At 44.5% G+C, this 17,203-nt stretch overlaps 1 protein-coding gene across 3 annotated transcripts in view; it reads left to right on the top strand.

The window, feature by feature from the left end:
• Nucleotides 1–587: 587 nt before the first annotated feature.
• The window catches only part of LOC101053519 (zinc finger X-linked protein ZXDB), a 31,010-nt gene continuing 14,394 nt past the window's right edge, over nucleotides 588–17,203 (top strand). The window contains exons 1-2 of one of the 3 annotated variants that reach the window (XM_074392031.1): nucleotides 588–13,958; nucleotides 16,043–17,203. The exon at nucleotides 16,043–17,203 is cut by the window's right edge and continues 14,394 nt beyond it. The gene's annotated coding sequence lies outside the window, so the exon portion shown is untranslated. The other 2 variants (XM_074392033.1, XM_074392032.1) reach the window with 2 other exon arrangements.

Below are 17,203 nucleotides of genomic sequence, written 5' to 3'. Positions count from 1 at the left end.
AATGTAAGTGATGGGGTTATGGAGGCAGCAAACCACCATGGTATGTGTAAACCTATGTAACAATCCTACAAGATCTGCATACGTACCCCAAAACTTAAAGTATAATATTAAAAAAAAAAGTTGAACATTAGAACTAATGTTGAACTAATGCTAAATTCTGAGCCAACCACTGTTGAGTAATACCATAGCAATTTGTTCTATAAGCACTTCCCTCTATCTCTTTCTCTCTAAAACAGGGAGGACTTCATCTGAGATCTGTAGAATAAAAAATTACAAGCATATGACCCACCATACCCTGCCATTTATATGTAGAAGCAACAAGAACAATTTAACGAACTGTCCCAAAGGCACCTCCACACAAAGTGACACGGGCTTCTATACCCCACTGTGAACCATGCACACACCCCAACAATTGCTTTGGTGGACATTTTTCCCTCAAAAGAACTCAGACCTAGAGTTCACCACAGGCATTTCAGGGCTTACAACAAGAGCTGTTGGGGGATTTCCCTATGTCCTTGCCAGAACATAGGGATTGCCGGGGAGTTTTGTGATGAGGTGGAGGCCAGGGGCGGGGGAGTGGGTGGGCAGGAACTATAAACCTTTTTTGTAATCCCTCTTGCTCTTTTCCCCAGATTGTATGCTAAATCCTCTCCTCTGTACCTCCATTTGTGCAGAGCTGTAAGGGCTCAGGGATTCTTACATTCTGTCCCTTAATTTCCCCAGCAGCTCTGCTCCACAGCCTTGGTGCTTTCATCTACCCCATATCTAGCACCCGTTCCCCCGACATTCCCACTCACAGAAACTCAGGTAAGGTAGTGTATAGGGAGCTTATATCTAACAGCTCTGTGAACATGTGAGCCCTTCCCTTTCCTGAAGTACCCTAACATGCATATGCCTTTCCGTCTCTCTTGAGGACAGAGAGACTTCAGGCTCATCACTAATCATCTTTCTTCTTATAGCAGCTGAAGTGAGAAAAGAAAGAGCAGCAGTAGTTAGAAAATGAAACAAACTTTGGATGGTTTTGTTCCACTGCAAACTTTATATCTTCACTGCTGACAGCATTTATTCATGTTTGGCAAGTCACTGCCTCAGCAGCATGTTGCTATTCCTTCTTCCTGCCACCCAGAGGAGAGTGAACAACAACCAAACAATGATTCAAGCAGCTTGTTTTAATTCTGCATCCTGTCCCTCAGCTTCAACAATAGGTAGGAGAGTGAGGGGACAAGGGCCCTTACTCCACTTAGTGCCAATACAGTTGGGAAAAAGCATTTGCTCTCCAGTCTCAAGGAGTATTCTCCTATCCACTAAGCAGGCTAGTGGAGTACCCTTGTTTTATCACTTTCCAGAACGCAATGTTTCATCCTCATTACCAAAGCTGTCAAGAAACATGAAGAGTTTGAGATTGCACTCTACTTGCAAGTTCACGAACTGGCATACCATAGTTTCATAGATGTTGGTAGAATATATGAGAATACTGGGTCAGAGTTCGTTTTGGTTAATGTTTGCATTAGTTCCCCGTGCCCCCTGCCCCAAATCACATAGGATAAATGAGAAACAGCCATTCAAATGTTGACATACAAATTTTCTTCAAACTATAACTCGAGACAAAAACAGTCACAATAAATGTAGAAAGGCCATGGAGAAATATCTCAGCAATATCCAACCGTTGTTTCTCCACTATCTTGGCTTCTGACAAATTTTGCTATTAAGTATGTGTGGTGATTTTCTGGACGTCAGGGCTGAGCAAGGAAAAAGTCTAGACCACGAGATGGCAGTAGCACACAACGTGCTTTATTTGGGCAGTCCTTTGAAAGGTTTCAGGAAAGGGGAACTTCCCTCACAGCAGGAGACCTTCCAGAGGCAGCAGCAAGAGGCTACTACCCAGAAGAGGAAGAGTGCAAGGCAACTTCCAAGGGCGAGAAGAACCAGACAGGAGACTTACGTGTCTATGCGATGTTACTCAGGAGCCAGGTATAGAGTCTCTGGGCCAGAGAGCTCCCATGGGCATCAGAGGCTTGGGGCTTTTTTCCAGCGCCAGAGTATGTTCTATCTAGGGATAGCACATATTGTGTCTAGTTTTACTGAGGGTGCAATGTGGGTGGTTTCTAAATAGGTAAAAATGTGCTTAGTGGGGGCCATATTTAAAGCAATTGGATGTGTAAACATTTGATTTTGGTTCCAATGAGCTTTGAGCTGATGGTCTTAGCCTCTGAATATAGGAGACAAAATACATGACACCATCTAAAGATATTTACCCACTTATATCACAGTCCATGTCTTGGCCCCTTGTGGTTCTACAATCTAAGTTGTATGTTATTTCACAGAGTTCGAGTTGGGAGCCAGCGATGAAGCATCCTCAAGACCCAGAAAGCTATAAAACTACAAAGTAAGATTTTAAAGCTAGTTCTCAGTCAGTCTGTGCACTTCCTCAGCCAGCAGAATAGATTAGAAAAGGAGAGAATTTTGATTTGTCCAATCCGTTTAGTTAATAGAGTGGCATTTATAACCCCTTTGGTACATGGTCCCAGCTATCTGTAAAACTTGATGTTATCTCACACATGGAGCAAGATAATTTTAGCAAGCACACAGCCCCCGTGCCCTTCGCCCCCTCCAGCAGCCAATACCTGACCTAGGGCTATGCAGTTATCTCACACCATGGCCCCATGGTACTTTCGTACAGTGAGATTCAGCCAAGTGTTTCAGTCCTTGGGCTGTGTCAGGCTGTTTCAGTCCTTCAGGTGGCTTGTGCCTGTAGTCCCAGCTACTCAGGAGGCTGAGGCAGAAGAATTTTTTGAACTCAAGAGGTGGAGGTTGCAGTGAGCCGAGATCGTACCACTGCACTCCAGCCTGGGTGACAGAGAGAGACTCTGTCTTAAAAAAAAAAAAAAGAAAAAAGAAATATCAATTGTATCATGACATTTGTCCCATTTATGTTCCTTTGTATTGCAACATTGTGGTGTTTCAGTGCGGGACCAAATGCTCCACAGACTCCATTTTAGAAGAAACATTTATAAGGAAGTGGTTTGTATACCTTTAATAACCTCAGGAGTGGCCCCTTGGGAGGTGGCAGTGTGACTACACCAATAAATTTCCTCCCAGGTACTCAGGGACATAAGGTGTCTATTGAGACACTGGAGACTACTAGAGGGAGCAGGGGAAGGGGACAAGGGTTGAAAAACAAACTGTTAGGTACTATGCTCAATACCTGGGTGATGGGGTCATTTGTACCCCAAACCTCAGCATCATGCAATATACCCAGGTAACAAACCTGTGCATGTGCCGACTGAATCTTAAATAAAAGTTGAAATGACAAGGCATAAAAATGTTTTAATAAAGATTTAAAAAATTCCTCCCAAGTTAGTTTCACTACAGGTCTTCTCATGATTGTTTCTATCCTCTGTAGGTTTGGAGTGTGTATGGATTTTTAAGGAGCCCCTAGGAAAGTAACATGGGGCAACAACTTCCCTCAGATATTTTCTAAGTTTTTAAAAATTGTGGTTTTGGTAGGCCTGACAAATTTCGTAATAGCCACAGCAGATAGTTGTCAATGTGGCTGGAGAAACTCCCATGCAAAGAGTAGTTAAATTTCCCCATGGGATCAAATATGTTTTTTGTAGGAATTGTCTTTGCTGTGACACCCATGAGCTATGATTTGTTCCCTGTGGGCAGCCGGCATTGCAACTGCTGTAGAGTCCACTTCCCCTGAGCGTTAAGTAAAACTTGCAGTTAGTATACTGAGATTACGTTAGGAAAGAATTGCCAAGCTGGTTGTACTGTGTGTATGTGCGTCTGTGTGTGCATGTCCGTGTGTGTGTTTAAGAAATGCCTTGGCCAGGTAATGTCGTGTGGTATGCATTGCCTCCCTTGTATACATTGATTAGCAACCAGGGAGGAGGTCCATGGTAAGGTTCACTTGGCTGCTTGGCTAATACAATTTCTTTCCATCTCCATAGCGGGGCTTCTAATGGAGTGAGAGAAAGACTATTATAATTAATAAAAAAATAAGCCAACAATTGTAAAGGTACACACTGTGGGTGGTGACTGCATTTATCATTCCAGGCATCAGAAAAAGCTATCATTTTATCTCTGCAATCCCATAGGACTTGTGGGTATTGGATCTGGATTACAGTATTTTAATGCAGTAAAACATCAGCATTAATAACATTAGCACCAATCACAAGCATCCTGGTTGTAATATTTGGTGCATACTATCGCTGGACATTCATTAAATGAGGCTCCACAGATAGCGGCCCATTACTCCATTTGTTTAATGGCACATGAGTTAATAATAGTGGGTTTCATCTGTTGTGAAGGAAAAGGTGACCCACAGACCTTAGAAGGCATCTATGAGTCACAAGTGAAATTGTAGAATCTGACTTAGCTGGAAGGATGGTACTAAGTGGTAGCAGAGAGAGGAGGAGAAGTGCTAGCCTCGGTGCTGATGTCTGTGGACTGACCCAGTGAAACAGGAGCATGGTTCCCTTTGTCCTCAGTCTGACCTATGTTGGGTCTCCCTGCGGTGTATATGTGGCATGCTGTTTCCATACATACTTTGCCCGCAGTAGGGTGTGGATCTCCAGGACTAGGGCGATCCACCAATCAAGGCAAAATTGACATTGATGAGGGTAGGAACTTTCTCAGGTAAGGAAAGGGCAGAGCAACAGCATAGGTTAAGGATTGCTCCACAGTGCCCTTAGTGGAGCAAAATACATGGGCAGAAAATGAGGATGCTTCCCTCTCTAGGTAGTGGTAGGTGGTTTGCTAGGTTTATGCTGGAAGATGAACAGACTAAGACTGAGAATAGACCCATAGTCAGTGGTTCATTCCAGGTCCTTGTCAGGATTGAGGGGAAAAGAATGCGCAGTCTCTGGATTTTCTATGACGGAGAAGGAAGAGGTGAAAGAGGCAAGTTTCTTTGCTGGGAGTGGTCACGTCAGGGCCCACCATGTTCGTGAATCCTGGTAAATCATATTGTGTCCAGTGGGTACATATATCAGCAGAGGTTGCAGCATCTCTGTTGGTGGTTTTCTGATTTGCTGTGAATTAAAATATGGTGCGGTTATGCCAGAAGGGTATGAATTTAATGTAAGCATGACTATGGGCGGTATCTTTGGCTGCTGGGAATGCTATTGTCTGGCATGTTCTTTCAATATCCCTTGTTTTAAAAAGCCCATTGTGTCATTCTCTGATACCTGTTACTGTAGGACTAGAGAATAAATGAGAAATCCAATCAGTGTTGTTTGGTAATGCCTATGGTTGAATCTTCTTTGCACATAAGTGAGAGTCTTGCTCTCACTGAGTAACTCTGTATAACTTTTGTACACCCAAAGGCCATACAAACTATTTTATCAACTCTTCAATCACATTAACAGAGGTTGGTGCCTTTCGTGGGTGAGCCAAGAGTAAGCCTGTGTAGGATTACTACATTGTTGTGGCATATGTAATAGTTCCTGCTGCTTCAGAGAGAGGCCCAATGAAATTGACTGGATTTGCCAGTTCTGATATGAACCTTCTCCTGCCGTGCAGTAGGTCCAAGTCTCTAGATTTGTGGTCTGTGGTATAGTCCCTAATAGTTTCATGTAAATGTCTCTTTGCTGGGTCTATTTCTCTTTGTGAGTTGATTTTCATATTCTCATGATGCCCAAATGCTCTGAACTCTCCTGTGTAGGGTGTAGGGTAGCTCTTACCAAAGTTCTGGTGTCTCCCCTCCCTTCAAGAGCATTGGCTGCTCTGGTAGTTTAGCTAGTTTGTCAGCTTCCACGTTGTATTGCACCTTCTCCATGTCTATTTGGTGTGAGCTGAGGTATAGTGTACAAAGATGTGCAGAGTGGAGGCCAACGTGCTGATATTTTTCCCACATCTTGTTACCCCAAATGTCTCAGCCTCGTATGTTCCAGTCCTGATTTTGCCCAAGTCTGAACAAAATAGCCCATTAGCCACTGACCAGGAGTTGCCAACAATGGGAAGCTTAGTAAAATGTTTGTCAAATGCCTTCTCTGTTTCTAGCAGTGTTGCACACAGCCAGGCCCATTGGGCACTTTGGCCCATCCCCAAATGGAAATTGGGGTATCTGAATAAAGGTGATAGGCTATGGCTGTCCTTCATCTGGCTCTCTTATACCCTCTGCTCATTCCGTTGATAAAGAAAAGCATTAATTTTCTTGTTTTGAGAGTGCTGGCCATCTTCCCTCCATTCCCCAGTGAGCAAGAGCCAGGTGTATTTCCAGGGTTTTTGGCAAGTTAACCTCACTGACAGAGTGTGTGGCTCTTTCCTCACACAGTAGTGACACTCCAGGAGGGCCAGGTTTAGTTTGATCCTGTAGATATCAGTTTCATTTTAATAAAGAAGCTTCTGTTGCTGATCCAGTTTTCCAGGCAGCTCTGTCTATTATTCAGGGCAAAACAGGAATCTCGGTTCATAGGGTATTGTCTATGCTCCGTGAGGGCTTCAGTTTTGATAAGTGCCCGATATGCTGCCATGGGTGTCTTTCTAGTGAATACTTTAGGCTGAGTCTGAGAGCTACTTACACCAAAAGCCCATGGGTAGGCATTTACTTGTCCATTTGGTCCAGAGGCTCCAGGAAGTAAATTTGAGGGCAGTGGAAACTTGTCATTGCAAATCTTGCCCTTGGGAGCACTAGAGGGAGAGCCAAAGTATTAGCCTCCTTTAGGTCACCCAGTGCCTGTTGCTGCTCAGGTCCTCGCTGCAAAAGGGAAGCTTTACAGGTGTCTCGATAGACATTCAGCAAAGATCAGCAAATATTGGAGGTGAGGAATGGGTTGGGCTCTCATTCCTTTGAATGTTGGGGCTTCTTTACTGATGTGGGTGGTTTAAGCATGAGGAGCTTGTCTTTTATCAGATTGGAAATGGTTCACCCTTCCGAGTTCTTAGCGTAGTCCCCAAATTTTACAGACGAATACCTTACATGGTGTAATTGCCCATCCACTCTCAATGAGAGGTTGTTTACTCAGGCTTGTGATGAACTGTGAAACAGAGTCTTGGTCAGGTTCTGCCAGGAGGATGTCACCGATATAATGCCAAAGCTTAGTTTCTGATGAAATTGTGGGGCAGCTGTCTATGTCCTGTTGGCAAAGACTGTGCAATCAGAGGGTCATTTAAGGACCCCCAATCAAGCTAGCATCACAATGAAGATGAGGGGAAACAAAATAAATACCCCAAAAGCAAGTGGGTAAAAGTGTACTATTGACTCTCAAAGGTGGAAGTGAAATGTATTTGACTTCGCTGTGAAATTTGTACAGAATAGAACATGTTAGCCAAATTTATAACTCAAAATTCAGATTCAGTGGGTGTTAGATGCCCTGGATTAGTAGACACTTACCACTGATGTTTTGAATGACACCGATTATGGCAACAATGTCTGATAGAGGTGCTCTAATAAAGGGAACAGCCCTGTTGAACTCTCTATGGTCTATAGTTAGCTTCCACTCCTTGCTAGTGTCTCTTATTGCGGGTCATATGGGGAACTGAAAGGGGAGGTAGTAGGAATCAGTGCTCATTTATCTATGTCACCTGTGACAGGCCATAATCCTTTAGTGTCTTGCCTGAGCTTCTGCTGTGGTGTATGAACCAGTAGGGGAAGGTTAACTGGTTCCCACCAGGAAGCGCCACCAGTAGCATAAAACTTTAGTCTTGTGTCATCAGTTTATCTGCTGCCTCGATAAGTCTGTTCCAATAATGGGGCAACGGATAATCTTGTGGTGGGGGGAAGAGGGGGCGGCTAGCAGGACAGAAGCATATATTTAGCAAAACTGGGTCAATTTTAGTAGTTAAGAAGAGAATTATTCCTTTAATTAACCCCCTCCCAAACAGGTAATCTACTGGAGGGGGAGGGGATTCCTTCTGAAGCATGAGTGTTTCTTGGCATTAGGGAGATTTGTTCACCCCTCACTGACAGAGTTAACCAGTGTTGTTTGTAGGAACCCAAGCCACAGTTAATATGGTAAAAGGGCAACTGTCTGTCAGAAGTGACCTTCCCACACTGCAGGATCCCTGTGTGGAAGAGGATTCTTAGGCACTTGGCAGCGATCAGAGACAGGTATGAAGGACAAGGTTGCCTCCGAAGGGAAAGCCAGCTGGGGGATAGTAATCTAATCCTAGTAAGTATTGCAATTGCTCCAAGATGATCTCACCAGAGATCATCAAACGTGGGACCTTCTTGCGCCTTAGGGTCTAAGATAGCCTCTTTTGTTCACCTCAGGGTTGATGCATACATGGAGGCCTGGCCATAGGTGGTTTGTTTGGCCCAGGAGTGGGCAGCTTCAGTGTTGACAGTAACTTTGATTTAGGCCAGGTAAGATATTGTAGTGTTAGTAGGCAACATCTGACTCTGAGTTTGTCTTTCAAGAGTTTCTATTAAATCCAGTGCAGCTATGGCCTCCTGAATCATTTTAGCACTAACCACCACGCCCAGTAAAGATTTTCTCAAGAGCTCCGCCCCCTGAGAAATAATCGAGTAGACTCAGGACTAGATTCAGACTCATCCAGTCTTGTCAAGTCATCCTGCCCCACCTCATTTGTTGTCTTCACTCCAACATGTCTAACGGGTGGAGGAGATCTTTGGCCTTGGCTAAACTTTTCCATCGACAGACCTCCCAGGCCATTATGAGGTCTAATGTAGGGTGGGCAGCCTTCTAAGCCACAAAAATACACATCAGCAATACAAATGTGAACAGAGGTCCAATGCCTCTGTGTGGCCTCTTCCCAAATTCTGCGCTAATTATACAGGATCCTAATTGGGGGCCGAATTTTTCCATCATGTACTATCACTCCTAATTGGTTTCATTCCCCGTTAGGTGGAATTCATTCCCTGCCGGGCACATTCAGTGAGCCAAGCAGCCCTTGGTTTGGTTCCTGTCTCAAAGAGACGCTGGGCCTCGGGTAAGAGAGAGGGTGGGACTCCGTCTCAGAGCAAGAACTGACCCTTTCTTCTTGGCTCTCCCTTTTGGTTTTTTCCATTTGTATTACTTTCTGGGTGGCTGCAAACAAAGCAGAGGGTAAATTATCCCAGTCCCTACCATGGTGACACTGTGCTGCCTTTTCTTCTGGAGACCACCTATCCTCCTCTCCAGAGACTTCTCATCCACACTGTCTCTCCCAGGAGTTTGGGCTCTTACCTCCTGTTTGGGTGGAACCTGGTGATAAGCTACTGCCAGCAAGGCCAGCACAGGCCTCATGGTTAGGAATGCCTGGTCTACCTGACGGCAACCTCCTGCAGAGTCCCGGGATGGGCACGGATATAAACGTTTTTGTCTTCAGTCACTATAAGTAACACTCTAGCTGGCTCAGCCCAAAGGTTGGGATATTAATATCTCTCTGGGCAAGGGATAGCATGATGACAACTGCCACATCATAATTGAGTGTCACCACAGCAGACACATGCTATACCTGCTTGCAAAGACCTCTCCACCAGCTGCCCTTAAGAGACAAGCCTTGGCCTGATGTCTCTGCCTTATTGGCTCATTTACTTGCCTAGCCGTCTCCGGGGAGGAAGACATCCTCACATCTCAGACTACCTGAAATCGTCAAGCCAGCCACAGGGAACTCTTGCCACTATAGCCCGGCCTGTTACGCAGTCCAGACTGGCTCACTCTGATTCCAGAGGCATGTACTCCCTCTCTTTTTCTACCCAGGTGTACAATGTCCAATGTCTACTGAGGGGCGGGGGAGGACCCAGGCCAGTGGGCTGACCTCCTTCCCCGGTATTTTGGCATCTCAGACCTCAAAAGTCAGTTCTAACGGCGTGGGTTCACTCAACTACTGGTGCTACCTCTAGGCCAGGTCAATGAGGCATAGGACGAGACTGCAAAAAGTATATTGTTGCAGTACAGCAATGTGCGACGCTACGCCAAACTGCTACAGAGACATTCTAAATGTAGACTCTGAGAACTTAAGGCTGCCTAGGACTGACTTTCCGATTGATTGTCCTACTACTGACTGGGTAGACTGCGTGCTAATTTCTTGTTCACCAAAATCCCATCCTTATCACCACTTGTGGTGAGTTCCAAGATTTCTGGGCTGATCAAGAAAAACGACATAACCAAGAGATGGCAGTAGCGCACAAGAACGTTTTTGATTTTTGTTTTTGTTTTTGAGAGGAGTCCCAACTCTGTTGCCCAGGCTGGAATGCAGTGGTGAGATCTCGTCTCAACTCAACCTCCGCCTCCCGGGTTCAAGCGATTCTCTTGCCTCAGATCCGGGGTAGCTGGATTTACAGAAGCCCGCCATCACGCCCAGCTAATTTTCGTATTTTTCAGTAGAGACGAGGTTTCACCATGTTGGCCAGCCTGGTCTCGAACTCCTGACCTCAGGTGATCCACCTGCTTGGGCCTCCCAAAGGCACGCCTGCTGGGAATACAGGCGTGAGCCACCGTGCCCAGTCCAGAAGCTTTTGATTTCGGCGGTGCTTTGACGGGTTGCCTGAGAAGGGAAGTCTGTCACATCAGGAGACCTTCCGAGGCAGCAGCAGAGGGCCACTGCCCAGAAGGGGAAAAGGGCAAGGCAAATCCTGGGGTAGAGGAGAATAGGAGACAACCTTATGTACCTGGGAGATATGACTCAGCAGCAAAAGAGGGAGTCTCTGGGCCAGAGAGTTCTGGAGGCAAGCAGTGGCATGGGGTCTTGTATAGCCCCTGGGTTTGCCTTAACTGTGGCTAGCAAATGCCGCTGCACTTTTGTGGGGCATGCAAAGCAGGCAAGCCCTAAATGGCTACACATATGCTTACTTGAGCTATATTTAAAGCAATTGCATGTGTAAAAAATTGAGCTTGGCACTGACAGCCTTTGAGCCCACTGTGAGGACATATAATGGCAACACAGAGGCCAATATATGGAGGCCATCTTTAACCCACTGATATAGCAATATGCCACTTCCTCAGCCACTCTGATTGATCTGTCTGGTGTGGTCTGAGATCAGATCCACTCAATTTGTATTATCAACAGGACTCTAAGCAGCAAGGTAAGATCAATCTGCAGCATCATTAACCCGAAGTTAAAACGTTAAGAGCAGAGATACAATACTGTTATTGAGTTTCTATCTAAGAGAAGAGAAAGCATAGGTCCACATAAAGTCTGGCAGGTGAATGTTTATAGCAACTTCATTTGTACTAGGGAAAAACTGGAAACAACCAAAATAACCGTATAGTGACATACTATACTATGACAAACAGTAATAAACTATTGATAGAATTAAGAGCATGGGTGAATCTGAAAATAACTATGCTGATTTGAAGAAGACAAGAAAGAGTATATAGTATATAATTCTCTTTATATAAAATTCTATAAAGCAAAAACTAAAGTGAGAGTAAGCAGATCAGTAGTTGCCTAAGGACAGGGATGGGGATGGGTAGGGAGGGAAGCAACATGAAGGGACATGAGAAAAGCTTTGGAGGTGATGGAAATGATCGTCTTTTTGACTGTGGTAAGGGCTTATGCTTATAAAACTATAATGTATGTTATAAATTATATAAATTACATATAACTGCATTTAGTTTTAAATTTAAGGAGTGGCAACATGTCTTGCGTCAAAGAACCCTCAAAACAACACCTTAACATGACTTATTCACCAGTTAACTTTTCTTTAAACATCAATAATAAATAAAAGTTGTGAACACCTGTTTGTTTCTATTTGTTTATTTTAGTGTGCTATTGCTTTTTCACATTCCGGGTCATATTTTCAAAGTATTGTTTCACATTCTGTACACGTATGGGATTTTTTTTTTTTTCACTATTAGTAAAGAGCATCTCAAGCAAGGTCCTGCTTTCTACTTTAATGGTATAGAAGCATATTTGACTCACACTTGAACCACTCGTGGCTTATGGGTGGGAAGTCTGATACATAAGGAACACTCTGGATTAGTTTTCCACTGGTAAGAAAATGAAAAAGTGATGAGCACTTTATCTAAATACCACGTGATGAGTCAAGTACTCAGACATACTACCTGGGTTTAGACCACTCTATTATCAAAATATTCCAATCAATTCCTGTGGACACTTTGTAAACTCTCATTCCTAATGCCTCCTCATCCTACAAGGTCCCACTCAAAGGTCTGATAGCTTGTCAGACCTTTGGGGAAGTGCTTTTATTTTTTAATTGAAAGGTAAGTCATGTGCAGAGCGGAATGAGGCAAAATGCAGCCAGCAGTCAGGACTTAAAGACCTCTCCTCCTCCCGGGCCTTGAGAGTTCGGTAGAAGCTCAGGAAGAAAAGCCAACCATCTGAGTCCACTGGGCTTTGAAGCAGGGGTCTTGCATCTGTACATGTGGGATAAATGATGTGAAAACCACTAACTCTGCTGCCGAACCAGCTGCAGGGAAAGGCTTTTCTTCTGATCAAGGTGACCATCTGGCTGTTGAACCTCATTTTGCACCAGGCCCTGATCCCTGAGCTGAGCCTGAGTCCACAGATCACCTGATGGAGAAGCCAGAGTCAGAGCCCAGGCCCAAGTGAGGCTGTCTGATTGCTGTCTGAGGTCCTAGGGACCACACTCCTGGAATCAGGAGGGCAGAGGTGAGGATGACAGTGAAATGACCAGAAGGTTAAGATACATGTGGATATTCTATCTTCACTAGGTCACATGGATGACAGACAACAGAAGCCGATAGGACACAAAGATGGCTGATTGTTCCACAGACATGGAAGGCAGGGGGTCAGGTCTTGTCAAGTCCCCCACTGTGCAAATAACGGAGACAGTTCTTACCAGTGATGTGCTCTACTGGCAGACAGTGTGGAATTTTCCTGGAGAAGGCTCAGACCATCAGTCCCTGGTCCCTCTTCTGGCCCCACAAAGAAGCTGATCAGAACATCCTCCACTGCGAGAGCATTGCACAAATGATTCCCTTTTTAGAAATTCTGCTAAGCCAGTCAGAAGATGACAAGTTTGCAGATGGAAGGGAATCAGAACCTGGGCAAAGTCTTGGAGTGGCCGAATGATCCCTGAATGTGGTTCAGAGTGTTTTCACTAAGATGAAACAGAGGGAGAAAGAAAACTCTGCACCCCTACAAACTTAGAGGGAAAACTGCAGCTTAATGTAACAGAGACCAGTCATGCTAGGAAATTTTATTACATTCTCGGAAGGGGTCACAGAGTTCTGTGTTTGGGCTGGTTTCCGTGTTGCAGTAATTGTCAAGCTCCCCAAATTCCGACAGAATCACTGAATTACCCTTGGCAGAAACGCGGAATTAGCCCTAACCCCTACCCTCATCCTCCACCTGGACCAGAGAGAGAAACAACTACTGAAATTTTCAGAAATTCCCAAACCTTGGCTCTAGCTCCGCACCCTCGGCCACAGAAAGGAAAGTTAGAGTGAGGAACAGGGTGAACAAGAACCGCATCCTCGCACTGCTAGCACTTCCTCTTTCCCCCTTTTGCTCTTGTGTGTGGGGTCAGAGGTTACTAGGCAGGGGTCACTAAGATTGTCAGTGGGAGGATGCGACCGCTGGTTGGTCCCTCCCAGACAGTTCAACATGGGAGGCTCCCAATTCGCCTTTCCCGTTTCCTGCAAGGAAAGACACCACAGCTGTGCATCCCTCCTTTAGAAACTGCAGATTGGAGGTCTGTTTTTCCACAGAACCCAGTTCTGAGCCATTTCTAGCAAGTGAGAGTGACTGATTGGAAGCCTAATGGTGACAGCTACCCAGGGGTCCGGCTTAAGTAGTGGATTCTCCTGGTAGTGAATGAATTTCAGATTTTACATTTGCATTGCAGCATTGCCAGAGTGACAGTTAAGAGAGTTGGACCTGGCAGCAGGCAGGACCAGCACTTAAAAGATAAACTCCCAGTTCATATACACGTCCTTGTGTTCAAGGTCGTGCAGCAATATGTGGGAAGCCAGCACAGTCCTGCATGTGAGTAGAAGGCTGTGGGTTAATTTGTCATCTGTGCCTTCTGAACACAAGAGGTGAATATGCTCTGTACAGCCCCAGGAAGAGAGTATTCAAGGGTGAGTACTATTTTAGTATTTTTTCTCATGATTTAATGGTATCTCATTATATCTCTTGATTATAGACACACCAAAAGAAAAGGGAATTTTTGTTTGTTTTCTTTCTGTTGTTGTTATTTTGGTTTGTTGATTTCTTCTTCTTTTTTTGGTTACTAAAATGTCTCTCTTTCTCAATACCAGTTGCCAATTCAATCACTAAATAATGGATTATTTGCCACGTTAAGAAGGGCAAAAACATGGGCTATTTTCTCCCATGAATTTTTGCCTATTTGAGACCCTAAACCAAACTGAGAAAAGCATGATTAGAACACTCAAAATGCCAATACAGTAAGATGGATACACTTTGGAAGACTAACTCGAGAATCTCCTGCCCTGCTTCTCCATGGATAGGGCTCCGTAAGGCAGGACTTTAAATGAAATCCAAAGACCTTTTCTCCATCTGTTTAGCTCTAGTGCAGGAGAACAGATCAGCATTTAAGGTATAAATGAAATTAGTCTATTCCTGAAGAGAACATTTGCTAGTCACATTTGTGGTGGAAGAAGCAATCTCACAACACAATAAAGCTCTCCTTGTGAGTGGAGCAGGCAAGTCCTGGGTGGGGCTAGACTACAGGGCTCACAGGCTCTATGCCCTGAGCCAGTGATGCTCCTTTGTGCCAGAGGCTGGGTTTTGTAGCAAACTCAGTCCAGGCCAGGGAGCACTGGGCCTACCAAGAAACCTAAATAGTCAACTAACCCCCCCGAAATAGACAGACCTATTTCTTTAATCATTAGTATTATCTGTATACCTTTAGGGGGTACAAGTGCAGTTTTGTTACATGGACATATTACCCAGTGGTGAAGTCTAGGCTTACCAGAGCAACAACAGGGTGGTAGATCATCTCCCTTGTGCAGCCAACAGCTGCAACCCTGGCAGGTAGGGTGCCTACTGTTCATACCGACTACAGAGAGCAGGTACTTCTCGAACCTGATGAAAGATATGAAGCTGGTTATCAGTTTGTTGCCTCCCACCTCCAAATTCGCCCTTCAATATATATTCTCTGATAATAGAGAGATTTTTAATGTATCTCTCCTTTAAAGTAACAGTGAAGAGCAGGATGTTACACTTACGTAATAGAGGGCTCTGGAGGGACAGACATTGAAAACGGAAGTGGTACTTCTATGATTTCTGACTCTCAGAGGTGCAGAGGTGAGGACATTGAGGATGCTTTGTCCCAGGCCTAGGCCCAGAACAACTGTCCCTCAGCAAACCTTCAGTCCTGGTGTGGCCTGATGATCAGCTTTCCGTGGCCCTCTTGATAGGGACACCCTGTACTCCAAGTCATTTGTCCACTGCTTCCCTCTGCTGACTTGCTGCATAGCCCCACCCCCCAGCACACACACACTCACACACACACACACACACACACACACACACACACACACCCGACCAGGTTCCTGTAATCCTTTCAGTACTGCAACCCTCTCAACACTGAGCCCCCCACCTTGATCCTGTGCATGGGTCATTGTTTACTTCAGGCCTCCAACCGAGCCAGGACCCCCAACCCCTACCTCACAGCCACATACTAGACACGAGCTATGGCTCGTCCATACTACCGTGCTCCAAAGGGTGCCTTCTTGCTTCCTCTCTGACTGTAGACCAGTTTTGGCTTTGCAGAGCAGCTCAGGTACTGGCAAACCTGTGGAACTTCTCTGCCATCCAGTGGGTTCTTCTCCAATGTGGTGTAAAATCCAGCCTTTGGGAGAAGTTTTCATTCTAAATTTGTCTTTCCTTGGGTACTTGCCCCCAGCCCCAGAAAACCCCAGATAGAGTTGTCTTATATCCTATATAACAGGCGTCCCCAAACTTTTTACACAGGGGGCCAGTTCACTGTCCCTCAGACCGTTGGAGGGCCGCCACATACTGTGCTCCTCTCACTGACCACCAATGAAAGAGGTGCCCCTTCCTGAAGTGTGGTGGGGGGGCCGGATAAATGGCCTCAGGGGGCCGCATGCAGCCCGCGGGCCATGGTTTGGGGACGCCTGCTATACAAGATCTTTTTTCATAGTTTAATGATTCTTTATATTAAACTTTCTCCTTCTAGATCACTGTGTGCTTTCTATCTCCTGACTGGATCCATACTGCTACAGAACTCAGTATCTCCAGCAAGCATTATTCTTAGTAGAGAATCACTGAAAGCTTTCTCTTTAAGAGCTGCATCAAGTAAGGATGTCCACTACTGCCACTTCTATTCAATGGTATGCTGGGGGTGGGGGTGGGGTTCCGAACCGAGCAGTGGTGCAAGAAAAAGGAATAAGATATTTGGAAAGGAAGAAGAAAGACTGGCACTGTTTGCAGATGATATGACAGTGTACATAAAATTCTACAGAGTATTACAGACCAATTATTAGAATCAATAGAAGAGTTTATACACCCGTAGGATAAAATGTTAATGAACAAAAACCAATTGCATCCTATTTACCAGCTACAAATTTAGACAATGAAAATTTCCAACACAGGATTTACAAGCTATGACGTGGCTAGGATAAAAAAAAAATTACCTTCTGGGAAATATATAAAATGTTATTTGGGCACATCAAAGGAGAGCTTATTAAAAGGAGATACAGACCACAACCATGGATCAAACATTCAATACTGAGAGGTCAAACCTACAATTTCAGCACAACCTGAATTAGAACTCCAAACTAGCTGTTGGTTGAAGTTTTCATGATGAGTTTACAATTTAAGTGGAACTGAAATGGGCCAAAGTTAGCCAAGACACTTTTGAAGAACAAGGTAGACCTGACTTGCCCTATCCAAATATCAAACTTGACTATCGGTCTTTAGTAATTAAGACAGTGGTATTTAAAACAGACAAATGGGGCCGAGCACTTAATAGAGAGTGTAGAAACTGGCCCATATGTGTATAGATACTTCATTTATGGCACTGTACATCACTTGGCAAAAGGCAGAATTTTCAATAAGTGGTTCCTGAGAAAACTGGATATTCACATAAATAAATAAATGAATAAATAAATAAATAAATAAATAAACTCTACTCAACACCATACACAAACAGACATCAATTGTTGTTGGATTAAGACCTGCCTGTGAAGGGCAATAGCATACATATTTTAGAAGAAAATATAGAGATTGCTTTCATGGCCCACGGTTTCTTAGAAAAGAAAAGATTTATTAAAACAGATTTCTTAAAAAAGCACTAACCATCAGGAAAAATGATGAATTTGACTATATTATAGTTAAG

Source organism: Saimiri boliviensis, chromosome X, assembly GCF_048565385.1.
Source record: "Saimiri boliviensis isolate mSaiBol1 chromosome X, mSaiBol1.pri, whole genome shotgun sequence".
In the NCBI taxonomy this organism is placed as follows: domain Eukaryota; kingdom Metazoa; phylum Chordata; class Mammalia; order Primates; family Cebidae; genus Saimiri; species Saimiri boliviensis.
This window is presented reverse-complemented; position numbering and strand designations above follow the sequence as displayed.